The sequence below is a fragment of the Plecotus auritus genome (assembly GCF_963455305.1).
Source record: "Plecotus auritus genome assembly, chromosome: 4".
Classification (NCBI taxonomy): Eukaryota; Metazoa; Chordata; class Mammalia; order Chiroptera; family Vespertilionidae; genus Plecotus; species Plecotus auritus.
Genome location: NC_137775.1, coordinates 40,061,863 through 40,075,336, shown reverse-complemented (window position 1 = coordinate 40,075,336; position 13,474 = coordinate 40,061,863). Strand labels below are relative to the sequence as shown.

Sequence of the window (13,474 nt, the reverse complement as noted above, 5' to 3'; positions counted from 1 at the left end):
TTGTGACCTTGATGCACAGAAGTTTTTAAGTTTGATGTAGTTTCATTTGTCTATTTTTCTTTTGCCTTTGCTTTGGTGTTGTGTTATATCTAAGAAATCACTGCCAAATCCAGTGTTCTAAAGCTTTTCCCCTTAAGTTTTCTTCTAGAAATTTTATAGTTTTAGTTCTTATATTGAGGTCTTTAATCCATTTTAATTAAGTCTTGTATATGGTGTAAGGTAAAGGTCTAACTTCATTCTTTTGCATGTGAATATCCAGTTTTCCCAGCACAATTTGTTGAAGAGGCTGTCCTTTCCTCAGTGAATGGTCCTGGAACTCGTGTCAAAGATTATTTGATCATATAATGAGGGTTTATTTCCGGGCTCTCTGTTCTATTCCATTAGCCTGTATGTCGGTCTTTATGCCGGTACCACATTGTTTTGATTACTGTAGCTTTGTAATGTGTTTTGAAGTAGGACATGAGCAATCTCCAACTTTGTTCTTTTTCAAAATTGTTTTGACTTTCAGGTTCTTTGATACTTTATATGAATTTTAAGATGGATTTTTCTATTTCTGCAAAAAAAAAAAAGGGCATTTTTTAGAGATTGCATTGAATATATTGTTTTAGGCAGTATTGACATCTTAACAATATAAAGTCTTTAAATCCATGAACAACAGATGTCTTTCCATTTATTTGTGTCTTTAATTTTGTATAGCAGTGTTATTGTTTTCAAGGTACAACTCTTTCAACTCCTTGGTTAAGTTTATTCCTAAGAATTCATTATTTTTGATGCTATTGTAAATGGAATTGTTTTCTCTATTTCCTTTTCAGATTGTTCATTTTTAGTGTATAGAAATGCAACTTATATTTGCATGTTGATTTTGTATTATTAAATTTGATTGGATTTATTAGTTCTAACAGGTTTTTTGTGTATAGAATCTTTAGGGTTTTCTACATATAAGATCATATCACCTGTAAACAGCGATAATTTTACTGTTCCTTTCCAATTTGGATGCCTTTTCTTTTTCTTGCCTAATTGCCCTGTCTGGGACTTTCAGTACTGTGTTGTATAGGAGTGGTGAGAGTAGGCATCCTTGTCTTGTTTCTTAGAGGAAAAGCTTTCAGTCTTTCATCAAGTATGATATCAGCCGTGGGCTTTTTGTGTATAGCCTTTATTACATTGAGGTAGCTTTCATCTACTCCTGATTTGCTGAGTGTTTGTTTTTTTTAATCATGAAAGGGTGTTTGTGTCAAATGCTTTTTACATATCAATTGAGATTATCATGTTTTTTCCCCCTTCATTCTTTAATGTGGTGTATTACATTGACCAATTTTTGTATTTTGAAACATCTTTACACTCCAGGAATATCCCACATAATTCTCTTAATGTGCTATTGAATTTTCTTTGCTAGTATTTTGTTAGATTTTTGAATCAATATTCATCAGGGACATTGGTCTGTAGTTTTCATTTCTTGTAGTGGTGTTCTCTCTTCGCTTTTTGGGAAGAATTTGAGAAGGATTGGTGTTAATTCTCCTTTAAATGTTTGGTAGAATTCTCCAGTGAAACTGTCTCAGCCTGGGCTTTGTTGGGAGGTTTTAAATTACTGATTCAATCTTGAGTGTTTCCGTTATCCAATTTGTTGGTATACTATTATTTATAGGATTCTCTTATAAATCCTTTATTTATTTGTTACATTGGTTAAATGTCCCCTTCTTCATTTCTGATTTTACTTATTTTAGTCTTCTTCTTTTTATTTTTTGGGATTTTTTATTATATATATATATTTTTATAAACATTTATTTTTAAAATTTATTTTTCAATTACAGTTGACATATAATATTAGTTTCAGGTTTACAACATAGTGATTAGGTATTTATATACCTTACAAAGTGATCACCCTGATAAGTCTAGTACCCATCTGACAGCATACATAGTTATTACAATACTAGAGGCCCGGTGCACAAATTCGTGCATGGGTGGGGTTTGGCCAGCCCGCCCTGATCCGGCCAATCGGGCCGGGCTGGGTGGGGGGAGGGGATGCAGGCAGTTGGCGGGCCATCCCTGTCCCCTGGTCAAACTCCTAGTCGAACTCCCGGTCGAGGGGACAATTTGCATATTAGCCTTTCATTATATAGGATTAATGATTATATTCCCTATAATATACTTTTCATTCCTGTGACTATTTTAATAACTGGCCATTTGTGCTTCCCTTTCAGCTTTTCACCCATTCCCCAAAACCCCTCTCAGCTGGCAACTACCAATTTGTTCTCTGTATACTCTAATATATGAATTTGTTTCTGTTTTGTTTGCTCATTTATTTTGTGATTTTTAGATTCCACATATAAGTGAAATCATATGGTATTTGTCTTTGTCTAACTTATTTCACTTACCATAATACCCTCGAGGTCCATTTATGTTCTTGCAAATGTTAAGATTTCATTCTTTTTTATGACTGAGTAATATCCCATTGTATATGTACGACATCTTCTTTATCCACTCATCTATCGATGGCCACGTAGGATGCTTCCATATATCTTGGTTATTGTAAATAATGCTGCAATGAACAGGGGTGCATATATATTTTTGAATTAGTGTTTTAGATTTCTTCAGATAAATGCCCAGAAGTGGAATTGCTGAGTCATAATGATAGTTATATTTTTAATTTTTTTGAGGATAGTCTATACTGTTTTCCATAGTGGCTGCACAAATTTATAATCCCACCAACAGTGCACGAGGGTTCTCTATTTTCCACATCCTTGCCAACTCTATTTTCCACATCCTTGCCAACACTTGTTTGTTGATTTATTGATGATAGCCATTCTGACGGTTGTGAGGTGATATCTCATTGTGGTTTTAAATGTGCATTTCCCTGATTAATGACATAGAACATGTTTTCATATGTCTATTGGCCATTTGTCCTCTTTGGGAAAAAATGTCTATTCAGTTATTCTGTGCATTTTAATTTATTTTGTTACTAGAGGCCTGGTGTACAGATTTGTGCACATTGAAAGGAAATTAATTAGAAGGTGGCTGGTGGGGTGGGACTGGGCAAGATGGGCTGGACACGCCCTGGAGCCAACCTCCTGTGGTCCCTCCCTGGCTGGCCACACCTGGGGTGGTGCCAGGGCTCTAAGGGCGTCTGTGGAGTGAGCAGGGTCCCTCCAGCAGGTGGGGTCCCTCGGCCTGGCCTGCGGGGATCAGGCTGAAACCAGCTGTCTGACATTCTCCGAGGGATTCTGGAGTACAAGAGGGCACTCTGCAAAGTTGCTATCACTCAGCAGCTCTTGTGTTGAGCGTCTGCCCCCTGGTGGTCATTGCACATCATAGCTACCGGCTGGTCAGCTGGTTGCTTAGGCTTTTATATAAAGAGAATATTATTTTAAAATATGTTTTTATTGATTTTAGAGGGATAGAAACATAGATGATGTTAGCTGTGGATTTGTCAAGTATGGCCTTTATTATGTTGAGATATATTCACTCTATCCCCCAATTTGCTGAGAGTGCTTATCATAACTGGATATTGGATTTTGTCAAATGCTTTTTCTACATCTATTGATATGATCATATGGTTTTTATCCTTCATATTGTTTATGTGCTGTATCATGTTAATTGATTTGTGAAAATTATAGGTCAATATCCTTCATGAACATAGATGCAAAAATCCTCAATAGACATATGAAAATATGTTCAATATCACTAATCAGGGAAATTATTTCTAGTTTCATATCATTGTGATGAGAGAAGTTGCTTGATATGATTACAGTTTTCTTAAATTTATTGAGACTTGTTTGGTCTAAAATGTAGTCTATCCTGAAAAAATGTTCCATGTGCACTTCAAAGGAATGTATATTCTGCTGCTTGTGGGTGAAATCCTCTAAAAATATCAAACTCCATCTGGTCTAAGGTGTCGCTTAAGGTCACTATTTCTTTGTTGATTTTCTGTCTGTCTGACTTATCCATTGATGTCAATAGGGTGTTAAAGTTCCCTACTATTACTGTCATACTCTCTATCTTTCCCTTTATGTCCATCAGCAAAGGGTGGGCAAAAGTTGGTTTGCAGTTATGAGTATGCAAAACAGTTTATTTTTGTATTATTTATTAATTATTGTATTATTTTCCATATGAACAAGTGTAAACCTCCTTTTGTTCCACCCTGTATTTGCTTCATGAATTTAAGTGTTCCTACAATGAATGCATAGATGTTTACAAGAGTTATAGTCTCTTATTGGATTGATCCCTTTATGAGTATGAAATACCCTTCTTTGTCTCTTATTAGAGTCCTTTTTTTTTTTTAAGTCTATCTATTTTGTCTGATAAAGTATTGCTACCTCAGCTCCTTCCTTCCTCCACTTTCATTGCAATATCTTTTTCCATTCTTTACTTGCAGTCTGTGTGTCCTTCTATCTGAAGTAGGTCTCTTGTAGGCAGCATATGTATGGGCCTTTTTATCCATTTAGTCACCCCTATGTCTTTTGATAGAGACATTTGAATCATTCATATTTAAAGCAGTTATTGCCATTTTATTGTTTTCTGATTGTTTTTTGTAGTTCTTCTCTGTACCTTTCTTATTCTCCTGCTCTATTCACTTGTAAGTTGATGACTTTCTATAGTGGTGTTTGGATTCCTTTTATTTTTGTGTGTATTTCTTGTAGATTTTTGGTTTGTGGTTTTCATGTGCTTCATACATACCAATAGCAATCTATTTTCATTGATGGTCACTTAAGTTTGAGCACATTTTAAATCAGTACAATTTTCACTCCATGTTTGTTTTGGTCATTATTTTTTACTTATTTTGTGTGTGTGTGTTTGTATGTATTCCTTAATTTATTTTTATAATTACACACGATCTTACTATTTTTGCCTTTTAACATTTGTAGTATCTTTATAGTTAGTTGATTGATCCACTGCTTTTATTGTTTGCCTTTGTCAGTGAATTTTTTCTTTTTCTTTTTTATACTTATATTTTAAAATCTTTTCTTTGTAAAGAAGTCCCTTCAACATTTCTTGTAGTACTGGCTTAGTGGTGATAAATTCTTTGTTTTTTTCTTGTCTGGGAAACCTTTTCTGTCTCCTTCAATTCTAAATGATAGCCTTACTGGGTAGAGTAGGCCCTTGCTTTTCATCACTGAATATTTCTTGCCATTCCCTTCTGGTTTGTAAAGTTTCTGTTGAGAAATCAGCTGACAGTCTTATGGGAGCTCCCTGGTAGGTATCTAACTGCTTTTCTTTTGCTGCTTTTAAGATTCCCTTTTGCCTTTAACCTTTGGCATTTTAAATATACATATGATGTTTCTTGGTATAGGCTTCTTTGGTTTCATCTTGTTTGAGATGACTCTATGCACTTTCTGGACTTTATGCCTATTTTCAGTCAAGATGTCAAAGTAGGTAAAACTCTGTGTTGGCCACTATCCTTCTCTAATGCAATCTCTCCTAGTTTCACAGTCCGATGTTATGGGGACTCCTCTTCCTGGTACTGATGCCCCAGATTGGGGAACCTGGTATGGGACTGGGGACCTTTGATTCTCTTCTGCAGTGGAGATAACTCTCCTGAATCTTAATTGAATCTTAACAGACACACTATGGGTGTGGGACCTGCCTGTTCCACTCCTCCACCCCTCCTACTCAATATGGCTGCTGCTTTATATCCTTATTTATAGGAATACTGTTCAGTTAGTCTTCAGGTAGCTCTCAATGATGGTTCTATAATTTAGTTGTAATTCTGATGTGGTTGTGGGAGAAGGTGAGCACAGTTTTACCTACTCTGCCACCTTGACTGGAAGTCATTTTTTTTTCTTCTTAATCTAGTTAAGGGTGTGTCAACTTTGTTAATCTGATCAAATAATTTTTTTTCTGTTGTTTTTCTGTTGTCTGTCTAGCTCTAATGTTTATTATTTCCTTCTGTTTGCTTTGGGTTTAGAATGTTCTTCTTTCTCTAGTTCTTTGAGGAGTGAAGTTAGGTTGTTGATTTGAGATATTTTTTCTTTTATAATGTAAGAATTTATAACTTCTGCCCTGACTGATTTGGCTCAGTGGATAGAGCGTCGGCCTGCGGACTGAAGGGTCCTGGGTGTTCGATTCCGGTCAAGGGCATGTCCCTTGGTTGTGGGCACATCCCCGGTAGGAGGTGTGCAGGAGGCAGCTGATCAATGTTTCTCTCTCATCGATGTTTCTAACTCTCTATCCTTCTCCCTTCCTCTCTGTAAAAAAATCAATAAAATATATCTTTAAAAAAAGAATTTGTAACTTCCCTCTTATCACTACTTTAACTATATCCCATAAGTATTAGTATGTTGTGTCTTCATTTTAATTTGTCTCAAGACATGCTCCAATTCAATTCCCTTGTGATTTCTTCTTTGGCTCATTAGTTGATTAAGAATGTGTTGTTTAATTACCACTTGGAAATTGTCAGTTTTCTTTCTGCTGTTGATTTCTAGTTTCATTGCATTATGATTGAAAAATGTTATATGATTTCAATCTTTTTGTTGTTGTTAATTCTCACCTGAGGATATTTTTCCAATGACTTTTAGAGAGAGTGGAAGGGAGGGGGAGAGACAGAGAAACATGGATGTAAGAGACACATCTATTGGTTGCCTCCTGCACGCACCCTGACCAGGGCTGGGGATCAAGCCTACAACCGAGGTACATGCCCTTGACCAGAATTGAACCTGGGACTCCAGTCTTCGGGCTGATGCTCCATCCATTGAGACAAACTGGCTAGGGTGATTTTAATCTTCTAAAATTTGTTAAAACTTGTTTTATTGCCTAACATGTGGTCAGTCCTGGAGAATGTTCCAGTTGAGAAGAATGTATATTCTGCTATTGTTGGATGAAGTGTCTGTATGTCTGATCAGTTCAACTAGTCTATAGTGTTCAAATTCTGTTTCCTTATTTCTGCTTGTTTTACACGTTATTGGAAGTGGGGTATTAAATCTACCGTCCATTACTATCTATTTCACTCTTCAGTTATGTTGTTTGCTTTATATATTTAGCTTTGGTATTTTGTACATACACTGAGTGGCCAGATTATGATCTCTGAACGCATAATAACCTGGCCACTCATTGTATATCCTATATAATAAAAGGTTAATATGCAAATTGTCCCCTCCACCAGGAGTTCAACCAGCAGGCAGGCTGGCCAACCGCCCATGTCCCTTCCCCCTGGCCAGGCTGGCCGGACCCCACCCATATATATATATATACACACACACACACACACACTGAGTGACCAGATTATTATGCATTCAGAGATCATAATAATCTGGCCAGTGTATATATTTAAAATTGTCATATCTGCACCCTAGTTAGTTTGGCACAGTGGATAGAGCATCGGCCTGCAGACTGAGGGGTCCTGGGTTCAATTCTGGTCAAGAGCACATGCCTAGGTTGCGGGCTCTGTCCCCAGTGGGGTGTGTGGCAGCTGATCAGTGATTTTCTCTCATCATTGATGTTTCTATCTCTCCCTCTCCCTTCCTTTCTGAAATCAATTAAATAAAAAAGACTGGAATTTTATTTTTAAAATTGTCCTATCTTCATGGTGAATTGGCCCTTTTGTCTGATATTAGCATAGCTGCCACTGCTATCTTTTAGCTACCATTTGCATATTAATAGCTTTTTCTATCCTTTTACTTTTAGCCTGTGTGTCCTTAGATCTAAAGTTAGTATCTTTTAGACAGCATTACTAGTAGTTGGATCCTTTTTAAAAATTCTATCCATCCAGCCAGTCTATATCTTTTGATTGTGGACTTCAATACACTTATTTATATTTAATGTAATTACTGATAGGGAAATACTGTTGCCATTTTTGTTCATTGTTTTCTGTATGTTTTGTAGTTTTGACCATTTCCTCTCTTACTCCCTTCTCCTTTGTGTTTCATTGATTATTTTTTTGAAGTGACATGCTTTTATTTTCTTCTTATTTCCTTTTGTGTAAAATCTAGAGATAGTTTCTTTGGTTACCATGTGGATTATATAAAATAATCTTAGTCATGACAACTTGAATTGCATACAAAAACTCCACTCCTTTATCTCTGCCTACTCTCACTTTATTATTGATGTCACAAATTATACTTTATTTTGTACCTCTCAACATAGATTTGTAGTTATTTTTTTTTTTTGCCTTTGCCTTTAAAATTCTATACAAAAACTAAAAGTGGTAATTCAGGCATCTGCATTTAGTTTATATTCTGTATTTCTTTATAGTTGGTTCCTAGATTTTTGTTTCTTAGATTGGAGCCATATTTATCTGTTTATATGCCTTGTGAACTTTGTTGAGATTTGGGGCTTGAAAAGGTGTCTACAAGCCTGGCTGGAAGCTCTGAGACCTCCCAAACTTTTTCTGGAGATGTATCTTCTCTGAGGTTGTATGTGTGCTTTCATTCTAGGGTATACATCAGCTTTTAGCTGTCTTAATTTCCTTAACAGACTTGCCCCGGTTTCTCCTCAGGAACTGTTTTAATTTTTATTGTATTCCTGTCTGTACTCTTTTGCACCCTCTGCTTAAAGAACTGTAGGCTCCCTGTTCTTCTAATGCACCTGTGCTCTCTTCTGTTTTCAGTGGCTTTCAACCAGCATCCAAACCATGCCACCACTCCCACTAACTCTGCAAGTCCCTGAGAATCGAGTCCCTCAAGCAACCTTCACACAGCCAGAATGTTACACACAAGTGCTTTCTGTCCTAAGGGAAGAGGCGGGAATTGGGAGTTTCCTCTCAATGTGTCACACTGCTGAGTAGGGCAAGGGGCTAGGATGAGCAAAATGCCACAAACTTTTCAGTGCAGCTTCCTTCTGGCTTTGTGTTCACCTGGGTGTTGTAGTTTCCCAACTTGTTTCCAGAGTTTGGTCCTTATATTGTTGTTACCTTAGTGTCTCCATGGGGAATGAGGAGCTTCATGGATGATGTGACTCCCCACCCGTCTATTGTATTCACTAGTCACAAATAGCTAATAAACTTTCAGAGTATCTATATATATAAAAGGCTAATATACTAAGTGTCCATCCGACCAGTAGCTATGACATGCACTGACCACCAGGGGCAGACACTTAACGCAGGAGCTGCCGTGATGCGCACTGGCCATTTACAGAGAAACGGCACCATGGACCTGGCGCCCACAAAGCAACACTCGGCTTCCCCCAAGTGAGACACAGGCCCTGCCACCACCCCAGAGCGACACCCCACCAAATCACAGCCAACGCTGCCAAGACCCCATGGCACAAAATGCGGCCCACAGCTCAGCCCAGCCCAGAAATGGTGGCTGTGGGCACCTGGTAATGACATTACGTAGCAACACCCGGCTTCCTCTCCCTAGTGACTAGCCTCCTTGCAGTTTCTTCAGCCCAGGAACCCGACTTGCTTTGTAGCCAGGTGGAAACATTTTATACTTTAACTAAATGTCTGTGAAGCGTTTTCCCAGGCCTCATCTCATTTGATCCTCACAGAAGTCCTGGAGTAGGTAGATAAGAGACTCAGTGGTATCCTATTTCCTTTTCATTAGCTGGAAAATGGAGATTTAGAAAGCTTAGAAACTTGACCTGACTGAAAAGAAATGGTGGACCTTGAAAATGACTTCAGGTTTTCTCACTGAGCAGAATATAGTCAAACACTGCTGCAATTAAATATTTTACCCTTTGTTCTCCCTGTGTGATCTACAATAATAATCTGCTTCATGTTGACATTTACTGCTGTGATGCTGACAATTACCTGAAAGAGAAGTTGGGGTGCTTCACTAGCCTGGAAAAAGTTTAGCTAAATCAGAAAACAGGTCTAATTAAGCAAATTTATTCTACATCTATAAAAGGCTAAGTTGACTTGTGCATGTGTAATACATATAAAGCTCTCGCTGGCACCAATCACATGCGTGTGTTCCGATCTGTCATTGTCGATCATGAATTTGGTTGACACTTGTATTATGGAGAAAGGGCAAATAGCGATATTAAAATACTAGAGGCCCGGTGCAAGAATTCGTGCACAGGTGGGGTCCCTCGGGGTGGCCTCCAGAGATTGGGCCCCAGCTCACACCCCATCTCACAGCCCCGCCTTGGCCTGGTGCTGCCCCCTCACCTTCTCCACCATCCCGTCTGCGGGACAATCAATCAGGGCTGGCCCCCTTAGCCTGGCTCCCTCAGTGCCTGGGAGCCGAGCGGCGGCCCCACCCCTGCTGCTGGTTGCTATCTATGGGGCAATCAGGCTCCCGCTCGCACCCACCTTCGCCTGACACTGCCCACTCACCTGCTTCACCATGCTGCCATGGTCCCGCTCTCGTCGGGACCGGCAGTGCCTCCACTGCTGCCCCCTGGTGGTCAGCGCATGTCATAATGAGTGGTCGAACTCCCGGTTGAACAAACATCCAAGGGGACAATTTGCATATTAGGTTTTTATTATATAGGAGGACTTCTTCTAATTAATTTCCGTTCAATGTCCACAAATTTGTGCACTGGGCCACTAGTCTTAATGATAAAATATATGCTTGGAAAACATGCTTATCCAGCAAGTTTTATTTATCTACACATCTACCAATGGTGTGCTATCAAAATTAATTAGAAATAGCTAAAGCATTAGAATAAAAATCTTTTTTTTAAATCTGTGACTTTGTTTTTAATTATCTTAAGCCTTATAATTATTTTTAATTATCTTAAGCCTTATGATGACACAATTTACAATTTTGAGTTGATCTATTCTCTACTTTAATCCTAGTGAGCTGGCAAAAGCACCATTACCAATCACACACATATGTAGTCAATGAATAGCTATTCAAGACAATCCTGAATTATAACTTACTGTAGTATGACTTAAAGAATTCACAAAGTTTGCTACTATATCTTGTCATGCTGAATTTTAAAAGTACCTGACCTTAAAGATCATCTATAAAATGTAGAAGTGTTAAATACTCTTTATTTGATATTATACAGAAACCACACTAAAATGCCTTTCATTCAGTAAAAGGCAACAGTTTAGATACAGGGAATTTTATTAAATTGGCATAGTTGGGACCAAAAAGGTAAAGTGGTCACTGCCAGCTTATCTGCAGCCCTTCCTTTTAACAGGCTGATGAACACAACCTGAAACACTAGCAAGTCTCGCAGGTCTAAGAGACAGTGAAGGGATTTCCTCAGAATGTAAACGTATTAATACAACCAGTCACATAAATCTAAATATAACCCAGTCTCCTACAGGTTCTGAGATGGCACTCACCACCTCTGTGAAAAGTTGAACACTAGGAATCAAGTCCAACCATATTTTTAGAAGGGAGGTCAGTGACAGTGCTTGCTGAACCAAAATTATCATCAAAGCTCAAAAAGCTGACCATATTCATTCAACCACAAGCCAATCTTATTTAAATCAGGACTGCCCGAAATGCTCTATTAGCCATTCATGATCTGAATTCTGGTGTATGAGATCAATTTAAATATGGTACACATAAAAAAAGTCATGAGACATTTGTAATAAGGCAGTGGCCAACTATTATTAGTAGCTTTTTTGAGATAAGCTATCAAGTCTGCCCTTTCTGCACTCTTCTTAATGCCAGCGAAGATCATTTTTGTTCCAGGGATGTACTTCTTGGGATTCTCCAAATACTCCATCAGTGTAGCCTCACCCCAGGTGATACCTTTGTTCTTGTTGGCATCCGTGTAAGAAAATCCAGGGGCCTGACCTGTCATTCGCCCAGAGACCATGGAGATTTGGCCCAGTCTTGTGCTTGCCTCCCTTTCCCACAGTATGGCACCGGGCACACTCCTGAACAAAAATCTTCTTGCCCTTCTCAACATCACCCATTTTTAAATTGCTCGTTAGTTGTGCGCGACACGGAGGTCCCCACTCGCAAGCCAGACGTCCCGCTCTCTAAGTCAGAATAAAAATCTTTTAGCTTTTAAATGAATTTTCAGTTTCAAATAGCACCACTGTTTATATGAAGTCAAATTCCAAATTCTCTGTATTTAATACAATCTCATCAAAAATTTTTGTGATAGAGGAAGGGAGAGGATGTGATAGAAACATACTAATAAAATAGTATGCTAATTAGACCGGACATCTTCTGACCATCCGGATGTCCTTCCTGACAAAGCCTGCAGGGCGAAGCTGCTGGCCAGCAGTCCTGGGTGCCAGTGCCTGCAGCCCGGGTGAAGCCACCTGCCCACCATCCCCTGCAGCTGCAGCCCGCCCGGGTCCTGGGTGCCTGTGGCTGGCCAGAGGGAGGGAAGCCCGGGTCCTGGGTGCCTGCAGCTGGCTGGAGGAGGGAATCCTGGGTTCTGGGTGCGGGGCCGAGGCAGAGGTGGTTAGGGGAGATCAAGCCAGCAGGGGAGCAGGTAGGGGTAATCAGGCAGGCAGCTGAGCAGTGAGGAACTAGCTGTTCTGGATTGTGAGAGGGATGTCCAACTGCTGGTTTAGGCCCAATCCCTGTGGGATCACACATCCCCCAAGGGGTCCCAGATTGGAGAGGATGCAGGCCAGGCTGATGGACACTCCCCCCGCCCCTGGTGCACGAAATTCGTGCACCGGGCCAATAATCCTATATAATGAGCTAATATGCTAATTAGACCAGACAGCGGAATGACCTTCAAGGATGACTAGTGGGTGGGGCCATGGGGCCAAGACCCTTGCATGAATTTCATGCATCGGGCCTCTAGTCAATGATAAGATAGAATCATTGATTAGCTGCATCCTGCATGCCCTCCCACCCACTGGAATCGAACCATATCCTCGTGGTTCACAGGTCAATGCTCAACCACTGAGCCACCATGCCAGCCAGGCCTAATCTCATTCTGAATTAAGTTTGTCCTAATAAAAAAAGTTCCCCAAATTTTACTCCAAAAACCTGATTTAAATAACAAAATCCTGGAAACATCAACCAGAAAAGTTTTCAGGATTATTTAAGAAAAAATTTTCCTCTTGTGGGGTGAGGGTTTTGATAGCCCATAGAGTATTCTATTTCATCTTCCCTTAATTATTTTGGAAACTATTAGATTATAGTAACATTAGAAATCCAGTGTGTTTAGTTTTGAGAAAACATTCTGTGTAACAGGAAGCACCTGTTAAACAGGAGGCATTGAAACAATTTTGTGTCACATGCACGCCTTTATTACTTTAGGTGTAAACATACTTTTTTACTCATTAAAATTTTTATTCTGACTTGTGATTTCTGAGTGATTATGAACTTCAGTGGACTGAGATAATGCATTCAGTTGATTTTGTTTTGTGATCACAATCTCTGTATTTTCAAGACAAAGCAGAATGAGTAAAAATTTAACTATATCCAGTGCAACCTCACTTGTTAGTTTCACCTGCATTGCTATGATGAGCAGCGGTCAGAAGAGGGCAAAGGGAAATTCAATGGGTAGGACCATGTATATATACATTCCTGTAAGTCAGTGGTTCTCAACCTTCCTAATGCCGCGACCCTTTAATACAGTTCCTCATGTTGTGGTGACCCCCAACCATAAAATTATTTTCGTTGCTACTTCATAACTGCAATTTTGCTACTGTTAATGAATCATAATG

At 39.1% G+C, this 13,474-nt stretch overlaps 1 pseudogene across 1 annotated transcript; it reads right to left on the bottom strand.

The window, feature by feature from the left end:
* Nucleotides 1–11,340: 11,340 nt before the first annotated feature.
* Nucleotides 11,341–11,809, bottom strand: LOC308246681 (cytochrome c-like; annotated as a pseudogene). The gene has a single exon. The product of its transcript is annotated as a cytochrome c-like (transcript).
* Between the last annotated feature and the right edge of the window lie 1,665 nt (nt 11,810–13,474).